The sequence below is a fragment of the Schistocerca americana genome, chromosome 9, assembly GCF_021461395.2.
Source record: "Schistocerca americana isolate TAMUIC-IGC-003095 chromosome 9, iqSchAmer2.1, whole genome shotgun sequence".
In the NCBI taxonomy this organism is placed as follows: domain Eukaryota; kingdom Metazoa; phylum Arthropoda; class Insecta; order Orthoptera; family Acrididae; genus Schistocerca; species Schistocerca americana.
In genome coordinates this window covers 187,273,260-187,289,135 of record NC_060127.1, presented here as the reverse complement: position 1 = coordinate 187,289,135, position 15,876 = coordinate 187,273,260, and the positions used below count along the sequence as shown (strand labels likewise).

The 15,876-nt window shown below is 49.0% G+C and overlaps 1 protein-coding gene across 1 annotated transcript in view; it reads right to left on the bottom strand.

Moving 5' to 3' along the window:
- LOC124550806 overlaps positions 1-15,876 on the bottom strand; it is a 409,782-nt gene that overhangs the window by 80,101 nt on the left and 313,805 nt on the right. The gene's annotated exons all lie outside the window — the stretch shown is intronic.

Genomic DNA, 15,876 nt, shown 5'->3' with positions numbered 1-15,876 from the left:
ATCTTATCCGCATGGCTGTAGCGGATCGTGCAGCCACGTCTCGATCCCTGAGTCAACAGATGGGGACGTTTGCAAGACAACAACCATCTGCACGAACAGTTCGACGACGTTTGCAGCAGCATGGACTATCAGCTCGGAGGTCATGGCTGCCGTTACCCTTGACGTTGCATCACAGACAGGAGCGCCTGCGATGGTGTACTCAACGACAAACCTGGGTGCACGAATGGCAAAACGTCATTTTTTCGGATGAATCCAGGTTCTGTTTACAGCATCATGATGGTCTCATCAGTGTTTGGCGACATCGCGGTGAACGCACACTGGAAGCGTGTATTCGTCATCGCCATACTGGCGTTATCACCCGGCGTGATGGTATGGGGTGCCATTGGTTACACGTCTCACTCACCTCTTGTTGGCATTGACGGCACTTTGAACATTGGACGTTACATTTCAGATGTGTTACGACCCGTGGCTCTACCCTTCATTCGATCCCTGCGAAACCCTACATTTCAGCAGGATAATGCACGACCGCATGTTGCAGGTCATGTACGTGCCTTTCTGGATACAGAAAATGTTCGACTGCTGCCCTGGCCAGCACATTCTCCAGCTCTCACCAATTGAAAACGTCTGGTCAATGGTGGCCGAGCAACTGGCTCGTCACAATACGCCAGTTACTACTCTTGATGGACTGTGGTATCGTGTTGAAGCTGCATGGGCAGCTGTACCTGTACACGCCATCAAAGCTCTGTTTGACTCAATGCCCAGGCGTGTCAAGGCCGTTATTACGGCCAGAGGTGGTTGTTCTGAGTACTGATTTCTCAGGATCAATGCACCCAAATTGCGTGAAAATGTAATCACATGTCAGTTCTAGTATAATATATTTGTCCAATGAATACCCGTTTATCATTTGCACTTCTTCTTGGTGTAGCAATTTTAATGGCCAGTAGTGTAAACCACCTGATTACAAACGACAACTGCGTCAATTCACTGCCCTATTACCCCTAGTGTACGAGACACTACCGACATCTGTACATTTGCATATCGCTATTTCAGGACTTTTGTCGTCATATACACAAGAGGCTTCCTATAATGCTCATCTTTGGCAGTACTGCAGTAAATATTTAGATGTAAAATAGTGATGGTCTCGGACGCTGCGCTTCTCAAACGTATTTCAGAAACCGAGGTTCTAAATTTTACCAAGTTGTTGAATGCCGTACGGCACCGCCAGCCGTCGAGCAGTGGCGGTAGCGCAACCGGCTAGCGTGGCGGACCAGATGTCTTCCGGAAATGCATTCGAGTCACATCCTTCTCCCCTCGTCTCCATTTTCCACCAGCAAATAATATTTATTCACCTGCTGTTAATCTTTTATCTGTGCATTCTTCCGGCTTTCTGCGCATTACATACCGCTACACGATACATCAAGTATGCTCTATCGTCGACATAAGTCACAGTGGTAAATCCAACCAGGAGTCTGTCACGAGTGACAGATAACGCCACCAAAGTAGACGTTGCAAGCTGTGGTTGTTTTTTTATGAAACATAAGAGAGTTAAATATCAGGAGCGACATTCAATACCTCCTGACACCTCGTACCTCGTTTCATTTTGTTTGTGGTTTTAGGGCGCAAAACTTCTATGGTCATTAGCGCCCAGCCCGTGACGTAGAAAACAGGAAAAAAACGAAATTTAAAATCAGCAGCAATGGGATCAAAGTCATAAAATTTGAGAAACTAAAGGCAGAAGGAATGCTTAAAAATCCACTACAGAAAGGGGTTGGTTGTCCCCAAAAAAAAGCTTCAAATGACTGAGGTCATTTCACTGTCACTAATAAACTGTAGAACGCGGTCAGCTGAGCGCGTGTCATCTGCTAAAATCGACGATAGATCAGACGATAGCTGTAGACGGGAGCGTAACGGATTAAAATAGGGGCATTCAATTAAAAGGTGTCTAACCGTCCACAGCTGAGAGCAGTGGGGACAGAGTGGGGGAGGATCACCGCTTAAAAGATGTCGATGACTAAAAAGACAGTGCCCTATCCGGAGTCTAGCTAAAATTACCTCCTCCCGACGACGCGTTCGGGAGGAAGAGGTCCAAGCGCAAGGAAGGGCTTTCACTTCCCGCAATTTATTATGGGGAAGTGTTGACCAATGCGCATGCCATAAATGAGCAACTTGGCGACATAAACCGCTCCGTAGATCGGTAAACGGAAGAGACTGAATAGCTGGCCGAGGAAGAAAGACTGCAGCTTTGGCCGCTATATCGGCCGCCTCATTCCCACAGATACCAGCGTGTCCCGGGAGCCAGAGGAACGCCACTGAGACGCCCCCCAGGTGGAGCAAGCGCAGACAGTCCTGAATCCGGTGGACCAGAGGGTGCACAGGGTAAAGAGCTTGGAGACTTAGGAGAGAGCTGAGAGGATCTGAGCAGATTACGTACTGTATCCGCTGATGGCGGCGGATGTAGTGGACAGCCTGGAGAACAGCGTAAAGCTCCGCAGTATAAACCGAACACTGGTCGGGAAGCCGAAAGTGATTTGGGGTGTCGCCAACAATATAGGCACTCCCTACACCTAACGATGTTTTCGAGCCGTCGGTGTAAATAAATGTGGCTTCCGTCATTTGTGCACATAGAGCAGCAAATGCCCGACGGTAAACAAGTGTAGGGGTACCATCCTTGGGAAATTGACATAGGTCTCTGAGCAAGTCGATCCGGGGACGGAGCCAAGGCGGTGCTGTACCCCAAGTTGTCAAGAAGGTTTTAGGAAAGCGGAAGGAAAGAGAATGGAGCAGTTGACGGAAGCGGACTCCCGGGGGTAGTAGGGAGGAGGAGCGGCCTGCATACCCGACATCAAAGGAGGCGTCGAAAAAAAGGTCATGGGCTGGATTAGCAGGCATGGAAGACAGATGGCTAGCATAACGACTCAGAAGGACTGCCCGCCGATTGGACAGCGGAGGTTCAGCAGTCTCAGCATAAAGGCTTTCCACAGGGCTGGTGTAAAAAGCTCCAGACACTAAACGTAATCCACGGTGGTGGATAGAGTCGAGACGCCGAAGAATAGACGGCCGAGCAGAGGAGTAGACTATGCTTCCATAATCCAATTTCGAGCGCACTAAGGCGCGATAGAGGCGGAGAAGGACCACTCGGTCCGCTCCCCAGGAGGTACCATTCAGGACACGGAGGGTGTTAAGGGAACGTAGACAGCGAGCCGAAAGATAGGAAACGTGGGAGGACCAGCACAGTTTTCTGTCAAACATAAGACCCAAGAATTTAGCGACGTCGGAAAACGGAAGGTTGACAGGACCTAGATGTAAGGAGGGCGGAAGAAACTCCTTACGTCGCCAAAAATTAACACAAACGGTCTTACTGGGTGAGAAACGGAAGCCGGTTTCGATGCTCCACGAGTGGAGGCGATCGAGACATCCTTGAAGACGTCTTTCAAGAAGGCTGGTCCTTTGAGAGCTGTAGTAGATCGCAAAATCGTCCACAAAGAGGTAGCCCGAACATCAGGAAGGAGACAATCCATAATTGGATTAATGGCGATGGCAAACAGTACAACACTCAGCACGGAGCCCTGGGTTACCCCGTTTTCTTGGGAGAAAGTACGGGAGAGAGTAGTGTTCACCCGCACCCTAAATGTGCGCTCTGCCATAAATTCGCGAAGAAAAAGGGGCAGCCGGCCTCGAAAGCCCCAAGAGAATAGTGTGCGGAGGATGCCTGTCCTCCAACAGGTATCGTATGCTCTCTCCAGATCAAAAAATATTGCTACCGTTTGGCGTTTCCGGAGAAAATTGTTCATGATATAAGTGGAGAGAGCAACAAGATGGTCAACGGCAGAACGATGCTTTCGGAATCCGCATTGGGCTGGTGTTAAAAGACTGCGGGATTCCAGCCACCAAGCTAAACGGTAATTCACCATACGCTCCAAAACCTTACAGACACTACTCGTGAGAGAAATGGGGCGATAGCTAGAGGGGAGATGTTTGTCCTTTCCAGGTTTCGGAACGGGAACGACAATAGCTTCCCGCCATCGCCTGGGAAAGGTACTGTCGGTCCAAATTCGATTATAAAGGCGAAGGAGGTAACGCAGGCTATGGGTTGATAAATGCAGCAACATTTGGACATGGATACCATCCGGTCCTGGGGCGGAGGAGCGAGAAGAAGAGAGGGCATGTCGGAGTTCCCGCATGGAGAAAACAGTATTGTAGCTTTCGTGATTTTGAGAGGAGAAATTAAGATGTCGCACTTCCGCTGCACGTATCTTCGGGAGAAACGCAGGCGGGTAATTTGACGAGCTCGAAATCTCAGCAAAGTGCTGACCCAATGAGTTAGAAATTGCGACGGGGTCCACTAAGGTATCATGCGCGACAGTGAGCCCAGAGACCGGGGAGAAACTAGGCGCGCCTGACAACCGTCGAAGCCGACTCCAAACTTCCGAGGAGGGAGTGAAGGTGTTAAATGAGCTAATAAAGAATTTCCAGCTTGCCTTCTTGCTATCGCAGATGACGCGACGGCATCGCGCACGGAGCTGCTTATATCGGATACAGTTGGCCAAAGTCGGATGGTGACGGAAAATGCGAAGAGCACGTCGCCGCTCACGTATTGCGTCACGGCATGCCTCGTTCCACCAAGGAACTGGGGGGCGCCGGGGCAATTCGGAGGTGCGTGGTATTGAACGTTCCGCAGCTGTGAGAATAACGTCGGTAACATGTGTGACCTCATCGTCGACGCTGGGAAAGCGATGGTCATCGAATGTCGCTAGAGACGAAAAAAGTGTCCAATCGGCTTGGGCAAACTTCCAGCGTCGCGAGCGCATATATGGCAGTTGAGGCTGCAGTCTAAGAACACATGGGAAGTGGTCACTCGAGTGTGTATCATCAAGGGCGAACCGTTCGAAGCGCCGAGCTAGCGGAACAGTACCGACCGCAAGGTCCAAATGAGATAAATTTGCCGTGGAGGCAGACAAAAATGTGGGGACCCCAGTGTTGAGGCAGACTAGATCCGCTTGGGGGAAGACGTCTAGCAATAGTGAGCCACGTGGACAAGGATGTGGAGATCCCCAAAGCGGGTGGTGGGCATTGAAGTCCCCAACCAGCAAATAGGGGGGTGGAAGCCGATCAAGAAGATGAAGGAGATCAGCTCGTGCCATTGGTGTAGACGATGGAAGGTATACCGTACAAAGAGAGAACGTGTATCCAGAAAGGGAAAGACGGACGGCGACAGCTTGGAAGGAACTGTTTAAGGGGATTGGGTGATAATGGAGAGTATCATGGAGCAGAATCATGAGTCCTCCATGGGCTGGAGTGCCTTCAACAGAGGGGAGGTCATATCGGACGGACTGAAAATGAGGGAGAACAAAGCGGTCATGGGGACGCAGTTTTGTTTCCTGAAGACAGAAGATGACCGGCGAGTAGGATCGTAAGAGGATCGACAATTCATCCCGATTGGCGCGAATGCCGCGGATATTCCAGTGGATAATGGACATAGGGTGAACAGAAAATGGAGGAACATGACCAAGGGTGCTGTCAACTCAACGACTGCTCAGAGCTTGCGACCGACAGCATGGAATGGCATTCAGTCGAAGGCAGAAGATCCTGATCCATAGGTTGGTCAGGAGCAGCTCCTGCCACCAACGATCGGCCAGTTGAGCGGCCACCAGCAGTGCGCCTCGGCGACACAGAAGACGGCCGAGGGCGATTGCCGCCAGGTGGTGCTGTAGATGGGACACGCCTTGGCGGAGAAGGAGAGGAACTGTGTTTCTTCGTAGCCTTCTTGGAAGTATGATGTTTAGATGAAGGAGGAACCGATGGTTGTGAAGTAGCGGTACGTAAAAACTCTTCACGAGAATGCTCTTTTTTCGAAGACTTGGCGTCTGACTTTTGGGCTCGAGATTTAGCAGAACCCGACGAAGGGTGAGCCATAGAGTGTGCAGGCGAAAGTGGTGAGGTTGAACGGGCGATCTTTGCGCTGGCCGATCTGACGACCGTGGTACTAAAGGTGAGGTCGCAAGTCTGCGTGGCCGCCTCCTTTGTTGGCCGAGGAGAAGCAAGGACAGTGCTGTATTTTCCTTTCTGAGGCACGGTGGGCTGTCGACTGGCGAGTAACTTTCGAGCAGCAAAGGTCGACACCTTTTCCTTCACTCTTATTTCCTGGATGAGCTTTTCGTCCTTAAAAACGGGGCAATCTCGAGAGGAAGCAGCGTGGTCACCCATACAGTTGATGCAGCGAGGGGATGGAGGTGGACAAGCACCCTCATGGGCATCCTTGCCACACGTAACACATTTGGCCGGATTGGAACACGACTGGCTGGTGTGATTGAACCGCTGACATCGATAGCAACGCGTAGGGTTTGGGACATAAGGGCGAACGGAAATTATCTCATAGCCTGCTTTGATGTTTGATGGGAGTTGAACTTTGTCAAATGTCAAGAAGACAGTGCGGGTTGGAATGATGTTCGGGTCAACCCTTTTCATAACCCGATGAACAGCCGTGACGCCCTGGTCAGACAGGTAGTGCTGAATTTCTTCGTCAGACAATCCATCGAGGGAGCGTGTATAAACGACTCCACGCGAGGAATTTAAGGTACGGTGCGGTTCCACCCGGACAGGGAAGGTGTGGAGCAGAGAAGTACGCAGCAATTTTTGAGCCTGGAGGGCACTGTGTGTTTCTAACAACAGGGTGCCATTCCGTAATCTGGAACAAGACTTTACAGGACCCGCAATTGCGTCGACACCTTTCTGAATAATGAAAGGGTTGACCGTGGAAAAGTCGTGACCTTCGTCAGACCGAGAAACAACAAGGAATTGTGGCAACGATGGAAGAACCGTCTGTGGCTGAGACTCAGTGAACTTACGTTTGTGAGCAGACATAGTGGAAGGTGAGGAAACCATTGCGGAAGAATCCCCCATGATTACCGGCGTCTCCGATGGCGCGCTCCTCCCTTGTGGGGGCCCTCACCGAGGGCACACCCGCCTTAGGTGATTGTTCACACCTCAGGTCACACCTCCCGACAAACGGACGGAGGGACCAATCGGCACTTTCGGAAGGTATCAGCTCGGGTAATCACCCCTCCCTGGGCCTGGCCGTTACCAGGGGGTACGTACGTGTCCTACCTGTCTACCCGGGGCGGGGAATTACGCGTTACCCCGTCACCGGCTACGCATGGAAGTGCGTGGGTCGGCCTTCAGACACGCACAGGGAGGAAAAAAGAGAAAGGGAAAGGAAAGAAGAGGGGGTCTCAAACGCCGCAGCGGAGAAAAGGGCAAGGAGAAGAGGGAAGGAAAAGAGAAGGACAGAGGAAGGACGAGGACTTGCAAGTGTAAGAGCAAGGAATTTGGAACAGTTTCAAGCGTCCGTCTCCGGACGTAGGCACAAAACCATACTCCCAGAGGGGGAGAAAGGGAAGAAAAGAGCCAGAGGTGAGGGGGGGGGGGGCGAAGATGGGGGACGGGGAGGGATGCGGAAAGGGAAGGGAAGGTATGCAGCCCGGAAAGGAAGGAGGGCCACATTAGCTCGGGGTCCCGTGCTCGCTACGCACGTGTCCACAAGAGAGTTGTGGACCCCCTGGGGGGAACCTCGTTTCAGACAAATGGTTTCTTATTTAAGAATAGTCAGTTTTGGACCCTCGAGCACCTGTACAATTTCGACCCCACAAAGTTTGGGTCTTATTAAAAAAAATGTGAAGCTGTTGCTAATGACAGGGTCTCACAAAACAATGTGAAGCTGTTGCTGATAACATTGCTACACTCAGTGAAACTGAAGGAGACCTACACGACGTGGTGAACGGAATGAACAGCCTACTGAACACAGAATATGGACTGAGAGTGAACCGAAGAAAGACGAAAGTAACGAATAGTGGCGTAACTGAGCTTAGCGATGTGCTTAACATCAAAATTGGATACGACGAAGCGGATAAAATTAAGGAGCTCTGCTACTGTGGACGCTAATTAACGCGTGATGCACGAAGACATGAGGAGACTAGAAGCACATTACCACAGGCAAAGAGGACATTCCTAACCAAGAGAAGTTAGTCTGTATCAAACTTCGGCCTTAATTTGGTGCAAAACTTTCTGAGAATGTACGTCTGTAGCACAGCATTGTATGGAAAGAACTGTGGGAAAACCAGAAAGAAACAAACAGTATCGAAGCGTCGGTGTGGTGTTATAGAGGGAAGTTGAAGATTAGGGGGACTGGTAAGTTTAGGAAAATCGGCGAAGGGAGGAAGATATGGAAAACACCGTCTACAAGAAGGGGCACGGTAAAATGACACGCGTTAAGACATCACGGAATAATTTATGTGGAGTGTAAAAGGTAAAAAGTATAGAGGAAGACAGGGATATAAAAAAACAACCTGTCATTATTTTCAAGTTTGGTTTGTACACTACTGTGGTTTACTAGGCATGGCCCCAGTGCTGAAGATGGTAATCCTCTTCCGTCCTCAGACCTTTGAACTGGGGCGATCTACATCTTTACGTGTATCCGAAACAAACTCGGAATTTTTCACAATGAAAACAAATTGCCGTAGGAGAAGCGATAAACGGCAGGTAAAACTCCTCGCACTCATCCCCACATCTGAATCTGTAGTCAGAACCACTGAGTCAATGAGCGTTTATCCGGTGTTGTCTTCTTAAAATAGCAACACCAAGAAGGGTAGCAAATTATGAAATTTTCTCTGTTTTGCATGAACATTACAGTAGTGTAAATAGATCAATTTATGGATGATCTGTAGGTATACCAGGTACGAAATGTAGCACACAGAGCTGCCTCATCTGGCAGCAACGGCCGCTGAACCTCACTGACAGTTCGAGACGAACTGAGCCTCAATGACAGCTCCACACTGCTTCAGCCCTATGCCAGAGTTCATCCATTAAGGTGGCTGTAAGGTGGTTGCATCCCTCGGCAATCAGTGACCAGATGTTTTCAGTTGCTGATACAGCTGGAGGAGCTGGCCAGGGCAATGGTCGGACACCCTGTGTATCACAGCAGGTCAGGATAGCATGCCAACATGCGGTCTTCCATTACCTTGTAGACAGATAGTCTGGTGCTATCTTGTTGGAAGATAGACCAGGGCCAACGACAGAAATGTAACGACTTATTTCTAAATTACCGGTATGTAAACCTGAGGTGATGGCATTCGGTACATTATGGCGTTGCACACTGTGACACACAATATATATAAATGACCTAGTAGATAGTGTCGGAAGTTCCATGCGGCTTTTCGCGGATGATGCTGTAGTATACAGAGAAGTTGCAGTATTAGAAAATTGCAGCGAAATGCAGGAAGATCTGCAGCGGATAGGCACGTGGTGCAGGGAGTGGCAACTGACCCTTAACACAGACAAATGTAATGTATTGCGAATACATAGAAAGAAGGATCCTTTATTGTATGATTATATGATAGCGGAACAAACACTGGTAGCAGTTACTTCTGTAAAATATCTGGCAGTATGCGTGCGGAACGATTTGAAGTGGAATGATCATATAAAATTAATTGTTGGTAAGGCGGGTACCAGGTTGACATTCATTGGGAGAGTCCTTAGAAAATGTAGTCCATCAACAAAGGAGGTGGCTTACAAAACACTCGTTCGACCTATACTTGAGTATTGCTCGTCAGTGTGGAATCTGTACCAGATCGGGTTGACGGAGTAGATAGAGAAGATCCAAAGAAGAGCGGCGCGTTTCGTCACAGGGTTATTTGGTAACCGTGATAGCGTTACGGAGATGTTTAACAAACTCAAGTGGCAGACTCTGCAAGAGAGGCGCTCTGCATCGTGGTGTAGCTTGCTCGCCAGGTTTCGAGAGGGTGCGTTTCTGGATGAGGTATCGAATATATTGCTACCCCCTACTTATACCTCCCGAGGAGATCACGAATGTAAAATTAGAGAGATTAGAGCGCGCACGGAGGCTTTCAGACAGTCGTTCTTCCCGCGAACCATACGCGACTGGAACAGGAAAGGGAGGTAACGACAGTGGCACGTAAAGTGCCCTCCGCCACACACCGTTGGGTGGCTTGCGGAGTATAAATGTAGATGTAGATGTAGACACCAGGTACTGGGCTGGAATGACGGTGCTGGCCGGCCGGGATGGCCAAGCGGTTAAAGGCGCTACAGTCTGGAACCGCGTGACCGCTACGGTCGCAGGTTCGAATCCTGCCTCGGGCATGGATGTGTGTGATGTCCTTAGGTTAGTTAGGTTTAAGTAGTTCTAAGTTCTAGGGGACTAATGACCTCAGCAGTTAAGTCCCATAGTGCTCAGAGCCATTTGAACCGTTTGACCGGTGCTGAAAGCAGTTTGCAGGCTCCCATTCTTCTCATGGCCTCCATAGATGGATCTGTCCATTGTGATGCTGCACAAAGGAAGGGGCCTCGCCTGCAGAGACGACGTTCTATCATTGCTATGTCCAGATTTGTGGGCGCCACTGTCCTTTTAGCTCTCTCTGTTGCCTTGTCAAGGAAGTCGCAACAATGGTGACTGCACTGACAGTCTGTTCTTCTCCAGACGTCGTCGTACTGTTTGTATACTTTTTTCTCGCAAAGCAGGACACTTCCTGACTCAAGGTACGAACGGAACAAAGTGAAGAAAATGTCTGTCCTCTCGGGCGCTAGTCACGTGTATCTGTTGAAATACCGCTAAGCATTGAGTATGAGGGTTGTGGATCCTGGCCAACGTTAGCAGCAGTATCGTGGAATGATAAACCATAGTCTTGACAGGTCTCGATCTCATCTCTGTCGAATCCCGACACATGCTGGTAGATGTTTCTGTCTTTTACATGAGGCATAACACGATCTTTTCAAGAACAACCAACATTCAAAGGCGATTTCTGACTGAGAACACCAAGATAAATGCATGCTCCAACATAAATGCAGATACTACCCAATGTTGCAGATTGCATTGTTGGAACTGAACACTAACAGTACCTATGAAATTATATCAATAGGTTACAAGTCTTAATCCTGGCCCGAGCAGTGTTTTGTGTAGTTGTGTGTGCACAACACTATGTGATCAAAACTATCCCGACACTCCCAAACACATACGTTTTTCATATTAGGTGCATTGTGCTGCCATCTACTGCCAAGTACTCCATATCAGCGACCTCAGTAGTCATTAGACATCGTGAGAGAGCAGAATGGGGCGCTCCGCGGAACTCAAGGACATCGAACGTGGTCAGGTGATTGGGTGCCACGTGTGTCATATATCTGTACGCGAGATTTCCACACTCGTAAACACCCCTAGGTCCACTGCTTCCGATGTGATAGTGAAGTGGAAACGTGAAGGGGCACGTACAGCACAAAAGCATACAGGCCGAACTCGACTGACAGAGACCGCCGACAGCTGAAGAGGGTCGTAATGTGTAGTAGGCAGACATATATCCAGACCATCACACAGGAATTCCAAATTGCATCAGTATCCAGTGCAAGTACTATGACAGTAATGCGGGAGGTGACAAAACTTGGACTGCATTGTAGGGCGGCTGCTCATAAGCCACTCGTCACGCCGGTAAATGCCAAACGACGCCTCGCTTGGTGTAAGGAGCGTAAACAGTGGACGACTGAACAGTGGAAAAACGTCGTGTGGAGTGGCGAATCACGGTACACAATGCGGCGATCCGACGGCAGGATGTGGGTATGGCGAATGCCCAGTGAACGTCATCTGCCAGCGTGTGTAGTGCCAACATTAAAATTCGGAGGCGGTGGTGTTATGGCGTGGTCGTGTTCTTCATGGTGTGGCACTATCACAGCACAGGCCTACATTGATGTTTTAAGCACCTCCTTGCTTCCCACGGTTGAAGAGCAATTCAGGGATGGCGATTGCATCTTTCAACACGATCGAGCACCTGTTCACAATGCATGGCCTATGGCGGAGTGGTTACACCACCGCAACATCCCTGTAATCGACTGGCCTGCACAGAGTCCTGACGTGAATCCTATAGAACACCTTTGGAATGTTTTGGAACGCCGACTTCGTGCCAAGGTTCACCGACCGATATCGATACCTCTCCTCAGTGCAGAACTCCGTGAGGAATGGGCTGCCATTCCCCAAGAAACCTTCTAGCACCTGATTGAACGTATGCCTGCGGGAGTGGAAGCTGTCATCAAGGCTAAGGGTGGGCCAACACCACATTGAGTTCCAGCATTACCGATGGACGGCGCCACGAACTTGTGACCGAATAGTTTTGATCACATAGTGTAGATGGTCTATAGAAGCCAGATGTACTTGAAGGAGATATCATAGAAATGGAAGAGAACGTAAAGGAATATGAGGTGGAGGAAACACCGCCTCGGGAGTAGACGAAATTCCCTCAGAACTACTGATAACCTTCGGAGGGCCGGTCATGACAAAACTCTTCCATCTAGTGTGCAAGATACGTGAGAAGAAGAATATAATAATTCCAGTTCCAAAGAAAGCACGTAAGTCATTTTCAGCCACGTGTCCGGATACTTTTGATCACATAGTGTATGTCGGAGCTAAGTGAATTCCAAAGTGGCCAAACTGTTCGTGCTGATATGGTGGATGCTTCTGGAACCACCGTAGCTGAAGTTCCAAGAGGCACTGTATGGAAGACTTATACCGCATACAGGAGCAAGCAGAAAAACATTACCAGTTACGTCACAACGCGTTCGAAATCATGTCTTGAGCGATAGTGACAGTTTGTCACTAAAACGATCGTGACGAAAAATAAGAATACGACACCTGCATGAGCCAATACAGAACTGAATGTGGCACTCGCAAACCCTGCCAGCGCCAAAGTAACACGATGGGGGCTCCATAAGCAGGGGATTTCAGGGCCAGCTGGAATTCCAACAGCACACACCACTGACGCGAATGTCTGGAACAGGAAAACACGGTGCCGAAGCCATAGAAGCTGGAATTAGGAGCACTGGAAGAGAGTCATTTTAGTCTTCTTGCACACTGCAGATTTTGGCCAAGATTGCATCCGAAGAGCGAAACATGGCGAGGGTTCAGTGATGGTTTGGACAGCCGTTTCGTGATATTCCAGAGGCCCCATGGGTACTCCTCTCCAAGATCAGATTACTACAAAGGATTACGTGACCGTTTTGGCTGATCAGATCCATCCTATGGTACAATGTTTGTTCCCCAATGGTGATGCTGTGAAAATGAGCGTACGGTATTGTGAGCCGGGAGTCCTCTATTGGAGGAAATTGTGCCGCCGAGGGCCGGTACTCATTGCATTCGACGCCACATTGGGCGACTTGCGCGTCGGAGATGGGGATGAAATGATGATGAAGACAACACCATTCGCTGAGCGGATAAAATCTCCTGCCCCAGCCGGGAATCGAACTCGGGCCCCTTGGCGTGGTGATGCTGTGTTCTAAGACGACAGGGCCCTTGTTCACGCTACTCACATCCTCAAGGCCTGCCTTTGTGAGGACGAGGATGAATGATCACATTTTCCTTCGCCTCCATAGTTACCAGATCTCAGTATTTCTGAACCTTTCTGGCCTACATTAAGAGAACGGTGTGTGATCGCTATCCATTTCCATCATTGTTACCTTCGCTTGCCACTATGTTGTAGCATGGCATAAGACTCCCTCGAGAGCGGTTTTTTGAGTCTCATGAGGCTTTGGCTTGATGCAGCCAGAGATGAATTCGTCTCATGTGCCAATCTACATCCTCAGTTATTTGCTGGTTGAATTGCAATCTCAGTCTTCCTCTACAGTTTTTTCCCATACAGCTCCCTATTACTGTGGAAGTTATTCCGTGATGTCTTAACAGATATTCTACGATTCTGTCACTTCTTCTAGTCAATGTTTCCCCCCTTCCTTTCCTCACAGATTCTAAAGAGAACGACGGCCGCTGTGGCCGAGCGGTTCTAGGCGCTTCAGTTCGGAACCGTGCTGCTGCCACGGTCGCAGGTTCGAATCCTGTCTCGGGCATGGATGTGTGTGATGTCCTTAGGTTAGTTAGGTTTAAGTAGTTCTAATTTCTAGAAGACTGATTACTTCAGATGTTAAGTCCCACAGTGCTCAGAGCCATTTGAACCATTTCTAAAGAGAAATTCCTCATTTCTTACCTTATGTGCACCTTATCTAAAATCCTCCCATTCTTCCCTCTTCCGATTTTTCCCACAGTGCATGTTTCACCACCAAGCAGTGCTGTGTTCCAAACGTGTGTTCTCAGAAATTTCTTCCTCGAAGTAAGACCTGTGTTCGATACGAGCAGATTTCTCTTGATCGGGAATGCCTTTTTGCCTGTGCTAGTCTGCTTTTAATATCCTCTTCGCTCCGTCCGTCATAGGTTATTTCGCTGCCTAGGCAGCAGAATTTCTCAACGTCATCTCGAGTGAAGCTATTCTAGGAGCGCTCTCAACATACAACCTTGAGCAATAGGTTAGAAAACCAACTCGAGATGGGAACATATTAGATATCGTGGCGACAAACAGACGTGATCTTTTTGAGGAAGTTAATCTAGAAGAAGGTATTAGCGACCACAATGTCGTTGTGGCTTCTATGTCAGTGGAAGTTGCAAAAAAAAAAAAAGCCAAAGAAACAGCGTAGAGTTTTCTTGTTTGGGAAAGCTGGTACATTTAGCGACCGCGAGAGCGTTACAAATCTCATTGAATGTTAGAAGTGGGATACACTTGCAGATAGAGGACGCGCTAAACGAAAAGGGGTGCTCATTAAATTCCGAAACCCTTTCTTCGTCGAAGATGTAGAGCATATATTATTACCACCAACTTTCAAAACGCGCAATGATCACCATTCAAAGATAAGGGCAATTAAAGTTCGTACTGAGGCGTTCAGACAGTCGTATTTCCCTCGCGCGATCCGCGAGTGGAACAGAGGGTGGGAAATATGACTTTGGCGCGAATTGTGCCCTCCGCCACACACCACTTGGTGGCTAGCGGAGTATATATGCACATGAACTTCGTGTTCACCAAACCTGATGTTAAGTTTCTCGCTGTTCTCATTTCTGCTACTTCTGATTACTTTGCTTTCGTCAGGACCTACACTACTGGCCATTAAAATTGCTACCACGAAGATGACGTGCTACAGAAGCGAAATTTAACCGACAGGAAGAAAATGCTGTGATATGCAAATGATTAGCTATTCAGAGCATTCACACAAGGTTGGCGCCGGTGGCGACACCCAACGTGCTGACATGAGGAACGTTTCCAACCGATTTCTCATACACAAACAGCAGTTGACCGGCGTTGCCTTGTGAAACGTCGTTGTGATGCCTTGTGTGAGGAGGAGAAATGCGTACCATCACGTTTCCGACTTTGATGAAGGTCGGATTGTAGCCTATCGCGATTGCGGTTTATCGTATCGCGATATTGCTGCTCACGTTGGTCGAGATCCAATGACTGTTAGCAGAATATGGATACGGATCGCCGTGCTGGATCCCAACGGCCTCGTATCACTAGCAGTCGAGATGACAGGCATCTTATCCGCATGCCTGTAACGGATCGTGCAGCCACGTCTCGATCCCTGAGTCAACAGATGGGGACGTTTGCAAGACAACAACCATCTGCACGAACAGTTAGACGACGTTTGCAGCAGCATGGACTATCAGCTCGGAGACCGTGGCTGTGGTTACTCTTCACGCTGCATCACAGACAGGAGCGCCTGCGATGGTGTACTCAACTAAGAACCTGGGTGCACGAATGGCGAAAGGTCATTTTTCGGATGAATCCAGGTTCTGTTTACAGCATCATGATGGTCGCATCCGTGTTTGGCGACATCGCTGTGAACGCACACTGGAAGCGTGTATTCTTCATCGGCATACTGGCGTATCACCCGGCGTGATGGTATGGGGTGCCATGGTTGCTCTGGGTACAGATTTTTGAGGATCTATGCACCCAAATTGCGTGAAAATGTAATCACATGTCAGTTCTAGTATAATATATTACTCCAATGAATACC